This window comes from Neltuma alba, unplaced genomic scaffold, assembly GCF_004799145.2.
Source record: "Neltuma alba isolate B1F8T4 unplaced genomic scaffold, ASM479914v2 tig00011396_pilon, whole genome shotgun sequence".
In the NCBI taxonomy this organism is placed as follows: domain Eukaryota; kingdom Viridiplantae; phylum Streptophyta; class Magnoliopsida; order Fabales; family Fabaceae; genus Neltuma; species Neltuma alba.
The window spans coordinates 1,060,020-1,083,513 of record NW_021636085.1 but is presented as its reverse complement, the minus strand read 5'-3'; the positions used below and the strand labels follow the sequence as shown (position 1 = coordinate 1,083,513).

The following is a 23,494-nucleotide window of genomic DNA, read 5'->3' as shown; positions in this document are numbered from 1 at the left end:
AGAAGCAGCTATGACTCTTTTATCTGAAATTCACAGGACTCAGAATTCTAAGGTCGAGGCTCAAACAAGGGAAGTAGAGTTGAAGGAGCAAATCTCTAAGTTGCAGGCTGAATTGTATAGCAAAGAAAAAGAAATCAAAGAGTGCCAGACCAAACTGCTGTCTCTTCAAGAGCAAAAGAAGAAGAGTGTTTCTGACACTGTTGGATTCCTAAAGGAATTAGAAGCAGTAAAGAAAGAGAGGTCTCACACCGTGAAAGACCAAATAAAAGCAAAGCAACAACTAGAGAATGTGAATTGTAAGTGGTCTTTTTGTGTAGACAATTGGAAGAAAACCTCATTGCTGTTGGGATCTCATCTTAAACATAAGCTTTGATTGATGGAGATTGTCATTTAATTGTTTATTAAAAAAAACATGTAAAAATAGTTCTAGACTATATTCAAAGTTGGGTCGTACGTTATGTATGTATTTTGTGTTCTGTATTATACCTTTTCAGTTATTCTTATTTTGTATGTTTATGTTTAAAGAATCTCAATTGAACACAGATTTTTTCCTCTTGAGCTGTTTATTTTAATAAACAAGTTGCACTTTATACCTCTCTTTTTTCAGAAGTTACACCCAACTCCTATAATTTTCAGGTATTCTTATTTTCTCTCTCTGCCGAGGTAGCATGTACTGGTTCTGTTATCTAGTTGAAAATGTTCTACTATCACATCATCTCGAAGGGCAATCCTGTGCTCCATGTCTTCCACTCATGATATATTTGTGCATTCAATAAACTACAGTTTGGCAAGGCATCTTTCAAGATCGGCGGCATCATTACCGTCTTTCTCAGATCAGATTTCCTTTATATTCAGAGATCAAGGGGATGTTTAGGAGCTGGCTGCTAGCTAGATGCATAAGCAATGCCTCGTTTGAGTTGAACACAAACAATGATTTTATAATGTTCTCTCTGCCAAAGACGCTTGATAATAATAATTCCACGACAAAAGGCAAGAAGAAGAAAAAAAAACTTAAAATGTCTAGAAAAGAAAAGTTGAAGGAGCTCAGATTATATCGTTTAAAGGCTAAAATGAGATGAATTCCTCAAATCCTTACTTGACACAACTGCTGCTTAACATGCCCAGAATAAAGTATACACTTGTTGTTCCATAGGAAATGAACCTTAAAAGATTTTTGTTACAAATTGAACGTATCTTTTATGTGACAGAAGTATTTAAGAAGTTCTTGTTTTTTTTCAACTGAGACAGGCATGTTTTGATCATGCAGTTTCTCAGTTGCCTTATTGATTAGTTTGATAACAGAGCATACATTTAAAAATCTGCAATGTCACTGTTTCTCTAAATGCCTCAGATAGGCGGGAATTCGGCATTTTTCTTTGTCCCCTTATTTGATTTTTTTTCTGTTTTTTTTTAATCATTTGGTGTCTTTTTTTAAACTTGAAAATCTGCAGGCCAAGCGAAAGGAAGCTGCGGAAATTTGACTTAGCAAAATCCCCAGCAGAAACATATGATCCCGAAATTCTGACAGAGGAAGGGTCTTTTAGATGAGCCATCTTTTCCTGATGCGCTCACAACATCGTTTATGGAATGATTTGTGTCGTTTTACCTATCTAAATTAATATTCATTAGGATTATTCATTCCACTTGATTTATTAAGTTCTCATCATATTCTAGGCTTGGTGGTTTGATATGATTAGGTGGCAGTATGAAATAGTACAGAGTTAAATCTTATTCTTACACAGAAAGATATTCTTTTTTATCAGTGTACTATTTTTCCTTTTCTTCTTTTAAAAAAATTTTCATTGACATTAATTCCCAGGCCTTGAAGAGTACCATCAGCACCTTGAACGATTTAGAAAAGGGAGAGAAGGCACCTCAAGAATAAAGATGCTATGCGTGAGAATCATATTACGTGATTGACAACTTGTATAAATGATGCTTGTTTTGATAGCCAAGAAAAACTCTTAATGTATGGTTTTTTTCCCCCCTCGTTTCTGATTTCTGAAAGTTTCAGTCAAGATAATTTGTATTATATGATCAATCTGATGTCCTCAATCTGTTAAAAAACCTTCTAACAGTTTTTCTTATTATTTTACTTTTGTAGTGTCAATCTGTTGAAAAACCATATTATTGAAAACTGTAGTTCTATCTCTGGGAATCGAGGCAGGGTCGCTCTGTTTTTCCTGACCTAAAGGTCTCATATAAGAGCAATGGACAAAATGACATTGCCCGGCATTTTCATTTTTTGACGTCATTCTTGGCAATTTAACATTAGGTCGCCATTTTTGGTGATATATCAAGCTGTACAAATCTTTGACATAATAATGCTTAATGATGCCAGGGGAGCAAAAAAGAAAGTTGTTCTATATGAGCCAGTTGCAAGGTATGGGGCTTCAATTTTTTATTTTAGCTTTTGCCCCCTATTCATACCAAACAGACCAGATCATTAAATAGAACCTTTTTGAGAATGGAATTGAACAATTATAGCATACAGAATAAAATCAACCATGTTATTGCATTTTATATGGCCCCATTAAAGAACCCAAATATCCATTTTTGAAACTTGTACACCACAAGTTCACCAATTATTCTGTACTAGAAATGGTTTCTTGAAAGATAAAGTACGTCTTTAATCTACCATAGGCTAAGCATCCATCAAACCATGAATGAAGTAATACTAAACATGTCCTAAAACTATGTATAATACCTTACTCCAATGTTTTAAAAGTGAACCTTCCGTCAAAGTTAAAATCATATACTCCCTCTAATCCTTATTATAACTTACATCTAACTGCCTTTTCACGACTAAGAAGGATTCTTTTCAGTTTTACCTTAAGAGCATAAGAAATCACTATATTAGACTTCAAGTCTCCTTTCCTAATAAATTAGTAACTGCAATATTCACAAAATTATGAACAGTGCATTCATCTTGTGAATTTTATGCAAACACATGATGTCCAATTTATTGAATTAAAAAAGGGTGTAATTATGGGAAAGCAGAGTTAAATGCATCAAGTAATATATGAGGTAATATTTTTAAGAATAATATCTACTTCGATGTTTTAAAAGTCTAGACTCTAAACCACACATCAGATTCCATTGTACATATAAATGCATACATTCTAAAGTTGAAGAGTTCTTCTACATCGTCACAATTGGAAAGTCAGAGTTTGCCACTTCTCACATTCAATCATTACGATTTCTGCTTCTGCAAATCAGTTGGCACGCTCCATTTTCATCCTTTGATTTTTCAGCCCATTAAAACTTGCTTCTTCTTCTTCTTCTTTATTAGTTTTCAAAAAAAAAAAGGCCTTCTTTTGCAATGCTGATTTCCTTCTATTTTTTCTTTATTTATTCTCATCTCTATCGTTCTTCTATAGTTGTTCTTCACCTCAATCCCGGAAAAAAAAAAAGAAGCCTTCTGTTATTAAATATTCTACCCAAACATTTCAATTTTTGCTTGTGCTTAGCACTTTTCGTACTCTTTTTCTTTGTCTTTAAAATCATCCTATGATTTTTCCTCTCCATTATTCATTGTTGGTTTCGTTCTCCTTAAACCCCAAAAAAAAACCAAAAAAAGAAATCAACAAAAAAAAAACAAGGGAAAAAAAGGAGGCTTTGATATCATAGGCAATTGTTGCAGAAAGGCATAGAAGTCTCTGGTAGAGAGGTAATTTTAGTATTCGATAATACTTTTGCAATTTTGTTGGTGTGTTTATTTGCACTTCACCTTTTTGTTATATATTTTAATTAGTACATTAAAGTATTTAAATTAATAAGAATGTCTTTTCAGTTTATGGAACATAATTAGTATTTAAATTTAAGAGAGCATCGAAATCAAGTGTGTGTATGAATATATATAGATATAGTATTTATCTTATTTGCACTTTGATATTTTAAATGATTATATTAGTCCACTAGTAAAAACTAAAGTCATATCTTACATAATGTTCCTTATTTTCTTTTCCCTTCCCTCCTGTTTTCCATCTTGTATTCTTGGCAGCGCTTTATCTCTTCACGTCGCTCTCTCTGAATATAGTTTTTTTTTTAATACGACGAAAATTTATATGAGTGAGTGTATATGTTGTTAGATACAATTGTGTATAACTACCCTCTATAGGTAATTAATTAACAGTCATAAATTTTTACTTTTCATCAAACGACATATTTTCCAATTAAGGGTATGTTTGGGATCAAGTTTGGAGGTCCAAACTGACTTTCCAAATGGCAAAAAGAGCTTTTTGGATTTGAAATGCATTTGGAATACCGTTTTTGCAATCTGACTTTTAAGAGTAACCGGCCTTTTAAAGAGAAGCTCGCTTATTTTGCTTTTACCAGTGGGTCAGCATTAATGTTTCTCACCGACCCATCAAATATCCAATTTGGCTTTCTGCATGCATTTATTTCCCTCATTGTGGCTCGAAAAAAACGAGAAGAACAAAAATTATATATATATGATTTCTAATTTATATATATATTTATCCATTAAATATATTTAATTAAATATTTAGTATTTTTTTAATTTCCTTCTAAAAATAAATTAAATTTCTTTATTTTTAATATTTCTTTTAAAATGGTCACATTATATACCTATAATATTAGATATGTATTACTTAAAAAAATTCATGTCCTTTTAAGTTATTTTACATATAAACTTACTTTTATATTTATCATCCAAATAAGTTTCAGCTTCTTAAACTGACTTTTTACAAAACCCAATATAAATATAAATCATATTACACTATCTAACTTTCACTCAATCTGACTTCTGTAAAAGTCAAATTGAAAAAAAATTACTTTTGTCACCGCTATCCCAAACACACCCTAAAATAGGTTGAGTTATTCTTAGTTAAAAAATCAAAAGGCCTTTTTTTACCGTACAATTGCTATGCATTATTGCACTATACACGAGTATTTAACACTTAAAAAATATGTCTTGAAGGGTGTTTGGTAAAGTGTGGCTTGTCAATACTTTGTATTAAACAATATAATTTTTAGTACATCAATCATTTATCTAGTTTTTCTGGTAAAAAAAAATCATTTATTTAGTTTTAACTCTCTTGACTCTTGAGAGGTTTGGGAGGAAACGCATTGCCAACAAGGAAAATTAATCTTTTAGTTTTTTAACTTTCAACTCATTTATAACTCAGTCCCTCAACTATGACTCAATACAACTCAGTTCCTGAACTTTTGATTTGTCTATAATTCAGTCCTTTATCTTTTCATTTTTTATATTATTGTTCTTATAATTTACAGCTCATCATGGCTGATCCGATGTGGCAAGAATGGATAATAAAATAGCTCTCAGCTCAGCTCCACGTGATCAGAGAAGGGAGGAGTACCGGAGAAGACGGACCAACAGGGGAAAAAAGAAAGTTGCAGGAGAAGAAAAGAGAAGAAGAGGCGTCAAGAAGAATCAGAACTGTTGAAGATGAAAAGAAAAGGTGAGCAAGGTGAGCTAGACTGGGTTGTTGAAAAAAGGGAATAATCTGAAATGAGTTGAACTTGATCAACTTTGGGAGGCTTGCGAGTTGAAGATTCTTTAAATTTTGAAATGATTTCTCCTGCATCTTACATGACTCTAGTTTTAAGGCATTCAAAATAACAAGTTTTTCCGGTAAACACTCTATTTCTAGTTTAACTAGTTTACCAAGCTCCATAATCCCTCTTGGATCCTTGTTCCATACGCAAATCAAATTGGGTAAACGAAGTAAATGCACTATGTTCAAATCGGGGAATTTCATATTGGTTTGTGCTTCATTCAGCACCAAATTTTGTAAGACCAAAAACATGTTCCGGCAATTCGCAGCTTTTGAATATTAATCTCTTCAGCATATACGACCAGTGAAGCAAATGAGAGAAGAGAGGCATGGCCACATTCAGTCATTGCCCTCCTTTATTTCCTTTTCCTGAAGTTGTTTATCCCTGTAACCCACTTTGATGAATAATCTCGCTGCCATCCCTTTCCATTTTATCTTTGGGCCTAATTCATTTTCTATTACTCACCTCCAATCTCATACGCCTCCAACATTCAATCTCAGGAGTCTTATTCTTCTTTGTTGCTTGTGCTCTGTTCGACGCCTCCGTTTCTTTTTTTTGCAACTTTTTTTTCCCCTCTTGGTCGATCTTTTCCGGTACTCTTCCCCTCCTTGATTACATGGAGCTGATGTGGAAGTTAATATTTGCCACATAGGATGACTCATGATGAGTTGTAAATTATGAAGATAATAATATGAAAGTTAAAAAGATAAAGGACCGAGTCATATGCCAGTCAAAAATAAGCTTATTGCTTTTTTATATAATGACCTTTTTTTGTTAAATTTCATTTGTTTTTGCTTCCTTCCCTTTTCAGCCTCTTGCTGCGCAACCAAGTCTGTAGCAAATCAAATAAAACGTGATTCATTATCTAATTTTATTTTTAATTTATTCATCCTATTCTTAGTTTTAGATGAATTTAATATATATTTAGACTTATAATAAACTCAAAATTTAAATTTATTATTATAATAGGTGAATACCAAATAATATTTAATTTCACCTTCTAACAGAAAAGTGTTATTTTTTATTGGAAAAATTAGAGAGAAGGATCTAGCAAAAATAATATTTATTGGGAAAGATATTAAAAACTATAATTATTTTTAAGGACCAAACAATAAAATATAAATTTAAAAATACTAAATTACCCTTTACTAAATTCCTACATTTTCCCTTATCACACTTCCATTAAGTTTTTTTTTTTTTAATAATCTCCTTAATATTGACTAAATTTATTTATAATATTTTTCTCATCAATATTTGCAACAAAATTTATTAAAATCAAATCAAAATCATTTTTTAATAGCTCAAAACATCTCATATACCTAAACACAGAATGAAATGAAATTATTTGTTTAATTTTTATCTTTTTTTTTTGTTTCAATTGAAATTGTCCCTCTCTTTGTTGTCAAATATCTCTTTCTTTTCCCTTTTTTGTTTTATAAATTGTTTTACTATGTGTGTATACATTTTATAAAATATTTACATTTAAGAAATATACTTTAATTTATTTCAATAAATGCAATTAAAATTTTTGTAAATATTTTTCATAATTCCAATTTTTAAAATATTAAATAATTATAAATGACATTATTCAAATTCACTTTTATATCTAAAATTTTTCAAACTTCATTTTAATAATTTTTAGTTATTATTTAAATTATTTAAACTAGAATGTATTACCCGCGCATATTAGGAAATTATATTATTTTTTATTGAAATTAGTACAACGAATTCACATAAAATGAAAAAAAAAAATTACATCACAGGTCCAAATACTCTTACTTAGAGTAAAAATAAGTGCATATGTGAAATTATTTGGAACTCTCCACGATAATGAAGACTTGGAGAAGTAACCTCAAATCAAATGAACAGAAGAATACAACCATATTCAAGTGTAAGTATCAGTTAGCTAGAAATTCACATCAACGTAAATTGTTGAACCAAACATTTCACCAAGGAAAATATTGTTCAAATATTCAATTCCAATTTTATTTCAAATAGTCATCAACTTCAAACAATGCATATCATTAAATAGAAGCCACAGTTCCTACCAAGATGTAAAAAGGAATAATCTTACTTTATGTTAGATTATAGCATCGCCGGTCCTTACTCTTGTGGCTAGCGAGGATCGGACATTTGGACTTAATTTATAAAGCAACATATTGGTAAGGTTATACCCTCATATCATAACCGCAACCGCTCAAGAAAAATCTCACACAACGAAATTAATTGAAATTAAAAATGAAAATAAAGATAAAGAAAAATCACATAATCATGTTTCAGCAAACACTATTTCCAGATAGAAAAAAAGCTCATCACTTTGCCAACATCTCTGCAACATGAACATGAAGCTCTGATATGACAAGTCAAAAATTTCAAAATGCTCAATTTGTAAGCAAGAAAATAATGATCAATTTAGCTGTACTTTGCTGCCTTTATTTAGCCATGTCAAAAAATTTCTATATATCAGCAAATCTGAGATTTTTAAATGAATGAATTCATAATGTGACGAAATAAAAAAGTTGGTGAAGAATAAGCATTTTACCGTAGATTGAAGGCTGAGCAGATTCCAAATATATTGCCACCAAACTAAAGCCAGATTTGATAGAGAAACATGACACAAGCTTTTGCTACCTTCATTTGCCGGCGTTGAAAAATTTCCAGCAATTGCTGCCTCCACCTTTACATAAGGATTAGTCTGAAACAAAGTATATTCCACATCAGAAAATTTATTTGCCTATGTTGGAAAATTTCCAGTCTTAAGCACTTGACAATGATCAAGATGCATAATCATCATATACTTATCTAGAAGAATAGCTTTTACATGATTATGCTGATTATTTAGTTGCTCAGAATCTTGTGAGATCAAGCACAAATGGTCTAAAGAAAAGGTATTACTTCCCCAGGTGGTCAGAATCTTGTGAGGTCAATGAAGTTACCAAACTACGATTTTACAAAAAATAGAGAGAGAAGAAAATAACAAGCCAAAGAAAAAGATTATTGAAATTTCAAGAAATGTTGATGGCCATGGGTAAGCAAGCAAAATGAGAAGCTGCCAGAGAATAAAAGGAAACTGAAATGCAGAGAGGGAGAGAGAAGCATATAAATCAAATGGGAAACTATTCGTATCCAAAAGTTTAATTTCCAGACTCACTACCAATGAATTACCCCCACAAGAAAAGTTGCCCATAAGAGAATCCAGAACTGAACAACAAAAAACTTGAGTTGCCCATAAGAAAACTTATTTTGATGCGTGCTTTCTTGGTCAAGCTTCTTAAAAAATCTATGTTGTTAGCATTCGGGATAGAAGATTCAGTGGAGTGAGAGAGGGAGTTGTTCAGAGAAAGCTTGATACAAGGACTTGTCTTGCTTCAAGGTGCCTTCTTTCTCTACCTCGCTGGTTCCTCTCCATGCTCGCATCCTTGCCCGACAAAGCTATTTCCCGTTCATTTATAAAACTGATAAAGCCAGCTTCTACCTAGGAGTAGAGAGATGAGAATGTAAGGGAGAGAAATTTGATCACATCCTTCTCGATTCTTTCCATCGTGTTTGATACTTGAGGAAGGCGAGAAATAATTTTGAATTTTGAATTTGAAAGGAACCTTACCTCTCCAAGCATCAAGGACTGACCAAAAATGGAAAAAGCTTCTCTCACATCTAGAGTTCTTGGCCTCTTCTCCATCTTCATGCTTCTCGGCCTGCGATTCAGATTCCTACAGTTCTGCATCACTGCCACTCTGAATTCACTGCTTCACCCTTTTTTCTTCTTTCCGTCCCCGAGCAGCGTGAAGGGCCATGGTATAAATGGAACCTCCTTTATTTTTTATTTTTTTTTAATAATCTCCACTCCCCTCCATCTCCCTTCCCTCTTCAATCCGAGGCAGTTTTTTTTAGTCGTTATACGATGGAATTTTATATATATTCGACAATAATTATCATCATGCATTTAAAATAGAGAAAGAAATGTGAGATAAAAATTTTATACAATTATATTATTTTTTTACCAGCTACAATTATATTATATTGAATAATAAAAAGACGTATAAAGATTTGGGGAAAAAAAAAAGGTTATGAGATTTTATTCTTAAAAGAAACTTCATAAGTAGTGAATGTAATAGCTCATAAAAAAAAATAAAAGATGCTTTAAAAGAAACTCCTAAAGATATGGAATAATTTAAAAAATAAGTTTCTCTAATTTATAAAAAGAAAGGCAAGAAAGATCTCAAACCCTTTTTTCTACCAGACTTAAAAGTCTATTAAAATAATAATTCAATAATAATTTTTGTTAGATATTGAAATTTTCTTACCAGCTGTTAGATATTGAAAATAGAGAAAAGAAAGTCAGGAAATAAAAATTTTGTATAAACCCATCTTTAATATTGCACAGAGCCCAAAGTTTATTAAAACAGTTATTTAAATGAGCCACAAGACACAAAGCCTGAGAATTTTTTTTGCAAGCTACACATCCCTTATGATGGCTTCTGAACAGTAGTTTCAGTGTAAAGCCAATGATAAGCCATTTTTGAAGTCGGCTTAGTGGAAGAGTTGATATTGATGATAAGTTTACATATTATTGTGGTTGGTCAAACATGGAGTATAAGAGAGATAGGAAATTTAGCAGTTTAGTTCGGGGTAGTATGGTATATTTAAATTTATATTTTGAAATCTAGTCCTTCTAGATAATTATATTTTTTAAGATCCTCTTTAATAAATATTATTTTATTCATATCTTCTCTTTAATTTTCCGCTTTTTATTTAGATTAATTCTAGTAGCAGTAGGAAAGTCATAATCTTTTACTGTAATATATCATGTTGTTTTTAATGTAACAAATACACAAAAATGTTTTTCACACGATCTAAAATTCCTGGGTCCTATGCTACATGTAATCGTAGTATCACACACGCTGTTGCATCGTTTTGCATGAGAGATTTGTTTCTTATATTGTCTTTCATCTTTTATATATTCATATTAGCTAATATCTTAAATTTTCTCTTTTTCTTTCGCAGATCTTGGCTCATTAAATTACTTGAAGCTGATATTTGGACACCTCCTTTGCTTGCATCCAAGTTAACATGGATATTCATGATTTTAATTTATCGATCCATAGAAAATTTCGTAGCTTACTTTATCTACAAATTGGAGTGAACCTTTTTTTTTTTTTGACTTGTGAATATATATTATGGTGACTGTCTTGACTTGTATATAAATTGCTATCAAAATGATTTTGCTCGTGATCATTGCTATATCTGGTTTTAGTTCATTCTTTTTATGATCTATCCCTACCAGTGAAGAACTGCACTAATTAATTACTCATTATGAATTATGAAATTTTAATATAACCAACAAATCATGCTTCATAGATAGAGAAATTCTTGTATGGACCTGGAGCACCACTTTATCTGTGGTCTATCCAATCACAATACAACATATCACCTTATTTTGTTATGAGCTGGCAGCTTCTTAATTATGGATAAATACAGTATTTTTTAAATAAAATTTCTGAAAAGATAAATTATTTTAGTCATACGATTCCTTCCTCTCTCCTTTCCTCCTCCTTCCTCGATCGGAACCCTTTTTCTCTAAAATTCAATTTCTTTCATGGTAAGCATAGTTGCTATCGTTGCCCTCAGTGTTGACTGTTAGTGTCTCCATTGATTAACTTGCTTAGCTTGAAGTTGCCTGATTTTGTCCAAAAAAATCCCTCAGCCTAAAAGTTGCTTGAATTTGTTAACAAAAAAAAAAAAAAACATTCCTCAACCTAAAGGTTCTTTTCTCTTTCTCTCCTCTCTTCCTAAAATCATGGGTTTCTTTTCAAATTCAAATAGATTGAAACTGATGGAAAAAACCACTTGAAATTTTGTTTTTTGTTTATGTTTCTTCTAACTTTGCTCTTTATTTCTAAATAAGCTAATCTTTCACCTCCATCAGTGTGATTCAAAACTTTGTTTCGGCACCTGCTGCATCTAGGTTTCCACTACATTAAAATAGAATAGGAAGCATTTATAATAGCATGAGTGTGAAGAGGGCATTAAACTAATTCATGCACATCACATTTGAATCCCTATCCCAGCCCACTACGTGCATTTGAAATCTGAAAACTATTTTGAACATTTCACCTAAAGAAAAGCTATGTAAGGGATCAGAGATGGCAAAGCAATAATTGGATTGGAAGAAAAAGGGTTCCAATGGAGGAGGAGGAGGAGGAGGAGAGGAGAGAGGAGAGTGGAGAGAGAATCTGATCAGTAATTTGATTAAAATATTGTTTTAGTGTACTTATTTGTTTAGCAATTTTATTTTTAAAAAATGACATATTCATATAAATTAAAAAAGAACTGTCAGCTCAGATTAAAAAATGAGGTTATTTGTTGTATTATAAGGGGACAAAGCATAGATGAGGTGGTGTACCTGGTGCATTCAAGAATTTCTCTCATAGATATAAATCTTGGTAGTTGTTGTTGTTCTCATATATAGATTGCTATTTGGTATGTTTTGGGTCATCATGAACATTAATTGCTATAGATTTGAGGATGAATATGCATCCTTTTTTAATATACTATATTACACGTGTGTGTACTTATTTAAGTGAAGTAGAGAGAGAGAGAGATGTCATTCTTTCTATGATCTCTCCCTAATATTGAATAATAGGGTTTTGAGTAGCATATTATAATCTTAGAACACAGTTGGCAAGTACCTAGATATGATGATTTAGCTAATTTTGTAACCACAATCCCATATGCATGTTAGATGGATATATGTACCGGTGTTGCAACAACAATCATCCCAGGCTTGTTACGTAAAGCATGGGAGGAACTTCAGTATCAGCGTAAACATAAGAGTTATGTTCAAAACTTCAAAAGGAAACAAGAAGAGTTGTTAGCTATGGTGAAAAGTGTAGAACTAAGGATAGAAGAAGCCAAATGAAGAAATAAGACATGAGTTGACCCCATAGTTGAACACTAGCTTCAAAGTGCCAAGGAACTTTTACAACAAGACACTAAACCAACCAAATGCTTTGGCTTGTGTACGAGTTGTTGCATGCAAATTGCGCAAGCCAAGGTGTTGGAAAGTTTGATGAAAGAGCTGATCCCAAAGTTGATAACTGAAGTTAAAGAATTTCCTGAAGAAGTTGCATATGCAGCTGGAGTGCCAGGCATGAAATTCCTTTCTCAAGAAGAGTTCATGCCCTTTGTAAGTAGAAAGGAAAAGTTTGAGGAACTCAAGAAAGAATTGGAAGATGAGAATAACTATATGATAGGATTGCAAGGGCTAGGAGGAACAGGGAAATCTACAATGGCAATAGACTCAGGAATCAAGTTGAAAACTCAAAACTCTTTGATAGAGTCATCTTCACTAGTGTGTCTACCCCTGTCAATGAAAAAAAGGATTCGAGATGACATTGCGAAGCAGTTAGAATTGCAACTAGAGGAAGAGAAGCTATTAAGCCATGCGCAACAAATATGGACCAGGATTGCTCTTGTTAGGAAGGTACTCATAATACTTGATGATGTATGGGAAGAGCCTGACCTTAAGAACATGGGGATTCAACCTAGCTTTAATATCAGGGGTCACTGTTTTGTTTTGCTAACCACACGTTCTTTGGATGTTTGTCAAAGCATGAGATGCCAAAAGACAATTCAATTAGATATCTTGCCTATGGATGATGCGTTGAATCTTTTCTTATTTCATATTATTGGAAGTAGGAATGATTATCTTGGAGATTTGAAGAAGTTAGCACAAGTTATTGTGGATGAGTGTGGACGATTGCCAATTATGATTATAGGCTATAGCAGTGGCAAAGGCCTTAAAAAGCTGGTCTCCGCAACAATGGCAGGAAGCTTTGATTGTATTGACAAACCCCATGCCTTCAAGGCATGGCATTATTGATGAACAAAAAAAGAAAGATTTATAATTCTTTAAGACTTAATTATGCTTATCTAAAAGATAAAGAAGCCAAAATTCTCTTCCTATTGTGTTCTATCTTCCCGAAAGCTTATGAAATACCCTTAGAGCTCTTAAGCAGAATTGCTTCAGGTTTGGGGCTTTTTGGAGAAGGTGACCAATACTATGTAGAAAGAAATCATGCTCATGAGATTAAAAATGCACTCAAATTCTTCTTTATTGTTAAAGGCTAGTGAAGAATATGTGAAGATGCACGATCCGCGAAATGGCCTTGGAGAAGATAGATAATGAAAAAATTCAAGTGATCATGGATCCTAAGACAAAATTGAAGGAGAATGTGATCTACTCATCTTGGATTGTAAATGGTTTTCCCAATTGCTTTGATGATAGCAAACTCGAGGTCCTCTTTGTATGGATAGATGCAAATGCTTCCTTGAAAGTTCCAAATATAGTCTTTAGAGCAATGAAGAATCTTAGAGTTCTGCTTTTGCATTCAAATATTGAGTTTGGTAGAACTTCAGCTCTATCGCTACCAAAATAAATTCAATCACTAAAACATATTCGAACATTGTCTCTCACAAATTGGAAGTTGGGTGACATATCTATGTTGATTAGACACTTAAAAAAGCTTGAGTCTCTAGAATTGACTAATTGTTCAATTGTTCAATTGCCAAATGGAATTAGTGTCTAGATAAATTGAGATTTCTATGCTTGATGCATTGTTCACTTGGAAAGAACAATCCATTTGAAGTGAATCAAGTGATTGCAAAATGCTCACAACTAGAAGAATTATATTATGTTTCAAATGATGATCATATACCTATTGATGCTAAAGTTCCTCAAATTACATCCCTTCCTAAACATCAAATATACCATACAGATGGCAACGATTTCTGAGTCTTCGATTCTTCTAAGTTGGATACTTCAATAAAAACTAGTTTTAAGCCAACCAAGTTACAAAGAATCTTCTCCAAAGAATTAATTCAATCCTTGGCAGCAAGAGCAGAGATTCTAGAGTTAGAAGGAGATGATAAAATAGGGTGGAGCAATCTAATTCCTAATATTCTTTCAATTGAAGATGGAGCTATGAAAGACTTAATCAAGCTTCTTTGAAGAAGTGGTCTAAGATGAAGTGTTTGATCCATACTGAGCATCTTCAACTTACATCTAGTGTGGCTATCGTGTCCAAGTTAGTTGAATTGCAACTTTTTGGAGTGGATGTGAGGAAAATATGCAATGGTCCTTATCCTGATGGCTTTCTCAAGCAACTAGAGAAGCTGGAGTGAAGGGAATGTGAAAAGTTGAAAAGCATATTATTTAAAGACAAGCTAGAGTTGGGTAACCTTAAGTCTATAGAAATAAGAGGTTGTTTAATGACATGTCTTTTTCATCCATCCACTGCTCAAAGCCTAAGGGAGCTAGAAACTTTGGATATTGCTAGATGTTCTGAGTTGAAATACATAATAAGGAATGAAGGATCATTAGGAGAGGTAAAAGTGGATGATAAAGATCCTAATCCAATGAGTCATGACTCAATATTTCAAAAATTGAAACTCTTCAATGTTAAAGGATGTGACAAATTGGAATTTATGTTGCCAATTTGTTCCTGTGATGACCTTCCTAAACTAGAAAGTGTGAAGATTTCTTAGTGTGAGAATCTAAGATACATGTTTGGACAACATCCAGAAGAGGGAAGGTTGCATCAAATGCAAAAGGAAAACACACTCTGTTTGTTGAAAGTAATGTCTATTAAAGGTGTTCGATCATTTGTCAACACATATCCAGATTGTTATCTCCCACAAAAATCAGCAGCAAATACAAGTGATGAGGGGTCAAAGGCTAAAGACAAGAGTCCAAGTCACGATGTCTCTTGGGTTCGTTTGTGTTGTTTTATGCCAAAATCCAAAACTACAAATAAAGAAAAGACATCTACTTCCAAGGCAGCTGAACTGGACCTTCCTATCCCACAGGTACATATATATTATTAGAGTAACTCAAGTTAGTTCAGAATCTGTTTTAAGATCTGTTAGAGTTTAGTTACAGATATGTACACGTGTTACTATTCTAGAAAATACTGAACTCTATATAATGTAATATCGCATCTCAGTCAATACAGAATGCCACATTATACAATTCATTATTCTCTCTCCTGCTATATTTCTCTCTAAAGTGTGGCTACTGACATGGTATCAGAGCTAGTCGCCGCCGACTAACTCTGTTCTCCAGCGAGAAATAGCATTTCTATTATCTTCAATTCATCAGTATTTTTTTTCTCTCATCTATCCTACATCATGTCTACATCTAGCTCTTCCATCAGCAGCTCCTCGGCGTTTCCGCTCACTGCAGCAGCTCAAAGGGGCTTCTCTAACAAAAAGATTACAATTCGACTGGACGATCACAACTTCTTGCTCTGGAAACAGCAAGTATATTTGATGGTGAAGTAGCATCGTCTGCATCATTTTCTTGATGGCAAGGTTACCATTCCACCGGCACAGGTTCAAGGTGAAGATGGCCGTCCTATTCCAAATCCTGCACTAGACGAGTACGAGTCGCTCGATTCAGCCTTAGCTTCATGGCTATTGGCCTCTGTTGCGCCGTCCATCCTACCAGAACTGGTTGGTTTAGAATCTTCTGCGCAGATCTGGGATAAACTCACGAAGCTTTACTCAAGCAAATCTGATTCCAAGATCCTATTGTATAAGAATCAACTGAGCAGTCAAAAGAAAGGAAGCCTAAGCATGAGAGAATATCTTGCAAATATAAAGTCGATCTGTGACCATTTAGCTGTTCTTGGAGAAAAGGTGGAAGCGTCGGCACAGATCTCATATATTCTCAATGGACTTACCACGGAGTTTGAAGCTGTTATTGCGGTCATCAATGCTGCCAGACCGAAGTTCGACCTTGATACGGTCACAAACATGCTTATAGATACAGAAGCAAGACAACAAACACTTTTGAATAATAGTGTTCCTGCTCAAGCACACCTTACTCAAGAAGATGAATCTGATGATACTTATGCGTTTTATTCGCAAGCACCTTTCCCAGCAGTTGGCGGCCGTGGTCATCGACCACCGAATGGCGGACCTAATATGTTTCGAGGAGGAAGATCCAACCGAGGCAGAGGCGGTCGGTCATATCCGCGACCTCAATGTCAAATCTGTTTCAAGATCGGTCATACAGCAATGAAATGCTATTACAGGTATGATAATGCCTACACACCTTCTCCTTCAATTGATCCGGTTGCTTATTTTGCAGCATATGGTCCATATGTCAACCATCCTTCATTATCCGCACCAATCTCTACACCTGAATCACTTTCATCCACTTCAACTCACTTCACTCCTGTCACTTCTACACCCTCGCCTAAACCTGAGCCTTCTAATATCACCACTACCTCACCTTCTACTACTGCACCTGCCTTAGCCCAAGCCTACATTGCCTCACCTGCAACCATTACTGATTCTGACTGGTACTTCGACTCTGGTGCTACTCAACACATTACCTATGATCCAACCACGCTCAACACTCTTACTACTGGTGCTTCACATGGATCAGTCCAAGTTGGAACTGGTGATACTGCGTCTATAACTCATATAGGTGCGTCTACTATTCCAGCTCCTGTTGGTTCATTTCATATGCAGAGAGTTTTATGTGTTCCGAGAATGAAGAAAAATCTAGTGTCTATTGCTCGATTTACTAAGGAAAATGGTGTATCAGTAGAATTTTTTCCTCATGGGAGTGTTGTTAAGGATTTGCAGACTCGACATATCCTTATGCATGGTCCTGAACGGCATGGCCTCTACCCAGCAACTACTGCACTCAATTCATCACAGCCTTCTGATGCTGCAGAAGCATATCACACTGTTATGTCTAATGATGTTGTTCTTTGGCATTGTAGATTAGGACATCCGTCCTTTGACACTGTCAAGAAAGTTTTAAAAGACAATGCTATACGTGTTACATCTTACTCCACTGATGTTTTTTGTTCTGCTTGTCAGTTAGGGAAGAGTCACAAACTTCCTTTCTCTGCTTCTACTACTGTGTATCAACAGCCATTAGAACTGATAGTAATGGATTTGTGGGGTCCTGCTCCCCTTACTTCTCATGGTTTTGGGTACTATATTGCATTTATTGATGCTTACAGCCGCTTTACTTGGATTTACATGCTGCATAAGAAATCTGATGCCCTTACTAAATTCAAAGAGTTCAAACTATTAGTTGAAAACAAATACTCCAAGAAAATCAAAGCAGTGCAAAGTGACAATGGAGGTGAATTTGTTGTATTTAAGGATTTTCTTGCACAACAAGGGGTTGAACATAGGTTTTCTTGTCCATACACATCTGAACAAAATGGCTTGATTGAACGAAAGCACAGAAGCATTGTTGAGATTGGGTTGACCTTACTGGCACATGCTTGTCTGTCCTTATATTACTGGCCTGATGCTTTCATGACCGCTGTATTCTTAATCAACAGACAACCCTCAAAACCTCTTGGAGAAAAATCACCATATGAGATGATTCATGGCTGCGTACCTGATTACACTTTACTAAAAGTATTTGGGTGTCAGTGCTTTCCATATACACGACCTTTTCATGGTCAGAAACTTGACTTCAGGTCCACACCCTGCGTTTTTCTTGGGTACAGTACTCAACACCGTGGCTATAAATGTCTTGACTTGCAGAGTGGGAAAGTGTACATCACTAGAAATGTTCGCTTTAATGAACATGTTTTCCCTGGAGGGTCACAATTCAGCGTGCAAAAAACAACCACCTTATCAGATGATCTGCCAGTACTGTCACCACCACCTTCTCCACCTTCTCAGTCACACACCATATCTCCCGCCTCCCCCCTTTCACCTATTGTACCAACTGCCTTACCCATCAACTCCCCTGCATCCCCTACTCGCCTATCTATCTCCCCAACCTCATCAAATTCATCAGCCTCTCCACCCTCAACCACCCATCTACCTACATTCACTAATCACCACCCTATGACCACACGAAGCAAAGCAGGGATATTCAAGCCAAAAGTGTTCCTTACTCTGGACACTCCTTCCTGTCCCACCTCTATTCAAGAGGCCTTATCAGATCCTTTGTGGAAACAAGCAGCACAAGAGGAGTTTGATGCTCTAGTTAAGTTTGGTACTTGGGATAAAGCAGTATTGCCTCCTGATAGGCGACCAATTGGCTGTAAATGGCTTTTTAAAACTAAAACAAATGCTGATGGTTCCTTAGCCAGACGTAAAGGCCGGCTGGTTGCAAAAGGTTACTCTCAAGAAGCAGGAATAGACTATACTGAAACTTTCAGTCCAGTTGTGAAGGCTGCTACGGTTAGAATTCTTCTCACAGTTGCTGTGACATATGGTTGGAAGTTGCATCAAGTGGACTTCAATAATGCCTTCCTTAATGGAGATCTGAATGAAGAAATATTCATGGACCCACCACCAGGCTTCGAACAATTCTTTGTTGATGAAATCTCTGGTCAGTCTTTGGTCTGCAAACTGAAAAAGGCACTCTATGGGCTAAAACAAGCCCCCCGGTCTTGGTTTCAAAAACTCAAGGAATTCCTATGCAGTCTTGATTTCTTACCATCAAAGGCAGATCCCTGTCTCTTTGTTAAGACTAAGTCTCCTGAGGATACAACTTACTTACTTATATATGTTGATGACCTTGTTATTACAGGATCAAATGAACAGTCGGTTGCACAATTAATTGAACATATGAGTGGCATGTTTTCCCTGAAAGATCTTGGTGAACTCTCCTACTTCCTAGGTATTGAGTTTACTACTATGGCATCTGGCTTGCTCATGACTCAAAGGAAGTATATTCTACAATTGTTAGAAGAAACTGGAATGGCAGCGGCTAACCATGCGTGCACTCCCATGGTTGCTAACTTACAGCTTAGCTCTTTTACTGGTGATTATCTACAGGACCCTAAAACATATAGAAGTGTTTTGGGCAAACTTCAGTATCTTTGTTACACTCGCCCAGACATTGCGTTTTCTGTCAATCGCCTAAGTCAGTATCTACATCAACCACAAGTTGATCATTGGAAATGTGTCAAACGCATACTTAGATACTTAGCAGGCACAGCAAACTATGGACTATTGCTTAAACCAGCCACAAACCTCAGAGTACAATCCTTTGCTGATGCAGACTGGGGAACTAACAAGGATGACAGAAGGTCAATCAGTGGTTTTTGCACGTTTCTTGGGCCCAATCCTATCACATGGGTCTCTCGAAAACAACAAATTGTATCACGTTCAACCACTGAGGCTGAATATCGCAGTGTTGCAGATGCAGTCACTGAAGTTATGTGGGTCATGGCATTACTCAAAGAAATGCATATTCAAACAATTTGTCCTCCGTTAGTCTGGTGTGATAACTCGCAGTGTTCCTCCCTCGCAATTTTTATTAATGGTACATATGTTTTTTTTTAAAATTGAGAATTAAATAGAGTAATGTTCATTTGAAAAAAGAATTATTAGAAAATAAAATAATCACCCATTACTTTGAAAAATTGCTTTGATCAAATTTGTTATAATGTTTAGGCTAAAATAATATTAAAAAAATCCCAACATTTAAGTCGTCTATAGATAACCTCCATATAGCATTTCAAATTTGAAAGTTAACCTCCCCAAATTTTTTTTTTTTTACCTTTTCACAAAGTTTAAAGGAAAAATTAGGAAAAAGAATCCGTTAAAATTTTTATTGGTGAGAACGATATAGATCAGAGTATTGGTGCTTTGTATATGCACTAAATATAGAGTAGTTCTCTTTCAGAAAAAAATCATAGTTAGCAATAACCCTAAAAATTATAGGCTTTGAGAAAGAGCCACTTTCGGCTTGCGGCAGAAGCCAACGCTAGCAAAATCCAATGTTATAATTAACAAGTTTTGGATTGTTTATGCTAGTGATTTTTATTTATGCCACAATTTTTGATCTCTTTAACTAACAATATGATGAGGGGTTTTCTGGGTATTTTATTTCTTTGAGGAAAGCATAATTTTACAGGTTAAAATTCATTTGTTGAGGATATTTCGGCCACTACATAATTTTATTCTTAATTTCGCAGTCGATATCTATTAAGTAGATAATTTATTTTGTCCGCAAAGAAAAAAATTACTTTTGTATATATGTAAATCAAATTACGAAATTTTGTCCACTCATTTATATACTACAGGGTGTTGGGCATTCAAAAACTACTTTTTCACATCAAATTTTGCCCTATGAATTTTTTTGAACAATCAACCTTTTAGATTTTGCTTCATTGTTTCATTAATTAATTGATTTAGAAGAATTTAGAAGGTTGAAGATTCAAATTAATTTTTAACACAGTGGCTGAGATGTAGTAAAGACTGAATTAGAGGAGATGAGAAAAAAATCTTTGATTATACTTATGTATTAAAAATTTAAAAAATTAAAATAAAACGTATCCTCACTCCCACTTTCACATTTATTTTCTTATACTTCTCTAGTCATATTTACAAGTCACTCCAACGTGTTTCATACAGAAAAGGAAAAATCTTAAACTTTATTAACTCATTTAAAATTTAATAATTTTTTAATTTTATCTCTATTTAATACACATTATACTTCGCGTAAGCAAAGTCAATATAATAATAAATGAAAGATAAAATTGTCTATCCATACAAAAAATTTCTCTCCTATAAATAGGACTAAAAAACTTCTTTTTCTGCCCTTATAAATAGGACTAGAGGAGTATGGTACTAGAATCCTAAAAAGAGGAAGGAATTAAAAAAATTGCAATTTAATATGCACATTTATAATTCGTTAAAGATGAATTGATATATTTGTTTGGAATGCAGGATAAATATGTTGGCAATAGAGATCATGGAATTTTTACACCACCATTGCACCCATGCAATTTGAGAGATGAATATTGGACTTATTTCAAACTTAAAGTCACTATTTTCTGCATCTATTGCCTCATCAATGTCACTTTTAGAAAGATTGAAAGTGATCGACTGTGATGAACTGGAGCATATAGTGATAGAGGAGGTGGACGGTCATCATTATCATATGAATTCCAACCCTATGTTCCCCAACTTACGCACAATTGAAATCGAGGAATGTGACAAGTTGGAATGTGTATTTCCAGTTTCTTGTTCTTGGAATCTTTGCATATCTGGGAGGCTACCCAGCTAAAATATGTGTTTGGAAAATCTTATGGTGATGATAACTCACCTCACCCAAATCAAAATATTGAGATTTATCTCCCAGCTATCAACAAACTAAGCTTAAAGGGGTGCCAGATATGGTATGTGTCCTGAAAACTATTATGTGAAAGCATAATCACTAGAAGGTGTCATTTTGGATGCATCTCCAGAACTTCCTATAAACTCTTTTATAGATGTATCAATGGAGGAGCATAAAGGACACGAACAACTCTCAAGGAAAAAGGTAATTAATTATTTTCCAACAGTTGGTTAATGATTATTGATTCATTGCTTTGTTCTTTGATAATAACATACATATATTGTGATATGATACAGCCAAGCGGGATGCGCTTGTGCAATTTGAAACATCTTTCTCTGGCATCCTTGGAAGTGGAAACAATTTATGATCCGGAAAGACTTCAGACTACAAGTCTTGTGAATTCAAGCTTGAAGACCCTGAGTTTGGAAAACTTGGATGGGTTAAGAAACATATGTGTGGGACCAAAGAATGTGCATTTGAGCTTTCAAAATCTTTTCAAGCTAAAAATCAATGGATGCGATCAGCTGAAATTTGTCTTGCCTGCGTCTATCTCGAGAAGCCTACCATGTTTGAGACACCTACAAGTATCAGATTGTGGAAAGCTAGAGCACATCATTGAGGAGGATGATGACGAAGAATGTTGTTTCCCAAATCTCCATAGGATTATTGTGGATGACTGCCAGAGGTTGAGATGCCTGTTCTCTATCTCCGCATGTGGTAGCCTTCCACAACTCTTGATGTTGGTTATATTAGATGCCCCAGAGCTTGAGCAAGTATTTGGAGGAAAGCAGGGCTCAACACAAGAGATGCACCCAAGAATGTGTTCCCAAAGCTATTTGTGATAGATCTTCACTGCCTACCAAAACTTCATAACATCTGCCCTTCAATTGATTTCCAGACCGTGATGTATCGTCATGTGCTGGATTGTCCCAATATCTCCTTAACTTCAACTAATAATGAGCTCCTAGACAGTAAGCATCTGAAAGAACTAATTAATTGTTTACAATAATTGCCATATACTTGCTATGATTTTTCTCGCTCTAATATACATTTGGAATTGTTTTGGTTGGTTAGGATATATGCGATGGTTTAGAGAATCTGAGAGGAACAAGGGCAACGTGGATGTGGGTGATCTTGTTGAACAGCTTGTTAATGTAAGTACCAAAATAAATATAACAATTTATGTTTACAAATCAAACTTTCATGTTTAAAAGTTGAATTGCGTATTGTTTAAGTCGAATTGGTAAAAATTTTCAGCACCTAGCTCTGTGATTAATTTTATTAATTGAAGCCTAAGGTTGATTTTTTTAAAAGAAATACTTAAAAAAACGTCTCATCTAATATACCATCTAATCATGTTCATGGATATGTTTAATTATGGCACAGAGGCTGAGAGAAGTAGTAGAGAAGCTTATAAAGGGAGACCGACCGGCAGCAGAACAAAGCAATTGATTCATCAAATGTATGTATACTATACTTTTCTATAATCTAAGAAGCCAGCAAATATTTCTTTCTTACTTATTATCTTTCTTATTGCTTATAAATTTTTGGTGCAATATTAAAAAATAAAATCCAGAACTTTTTAATTCCTTTGTGGTCTCCTTTATGTTACAGATGAAGGAAATAACAGAGGCAAGCGATAAGGAAAGCCCAGAAACAAAGGAAGCTGCAGAAGCTGATGAAGTCAAGTTTTCTGTTTTTTTGGTTTTCCATCTCTTTAATCTCTGGTCCCAGTAAGCCTCAAATAGTAACTTTAAGTACTGAAACAAAACCAAAGAATTCATCATCAGACCTATTAGATATTTACATTACTAAATCTACACAACTGTCTATAGT

At 34.4% G+C, this 23,494-nt stretch overlaps 1 long non-coding RNA gene across 1 annotated transcript; it reads left to right on the top strand.

The window, feature by feature from the left end:
* The first annotated feature begins 1,821 nt into the window (after positions 1 to 1,821).
* Positions 1,822 to 19,631, top strand: LOC114712773 (uncharacterized). The gene is made up of 3 exons (XR_003737279.1): positions 1,822 to 1,896; positions 11,936 to 11,940; positions 19,620 to 19,631. It is a non-coding gene; the product is annotated as an uncharacterized LOC114712773 (long non-coding RNA).
* The last annotated feature ends 3,863 nt before the right edge of the window (positions 19,632 to 23,494 follow it).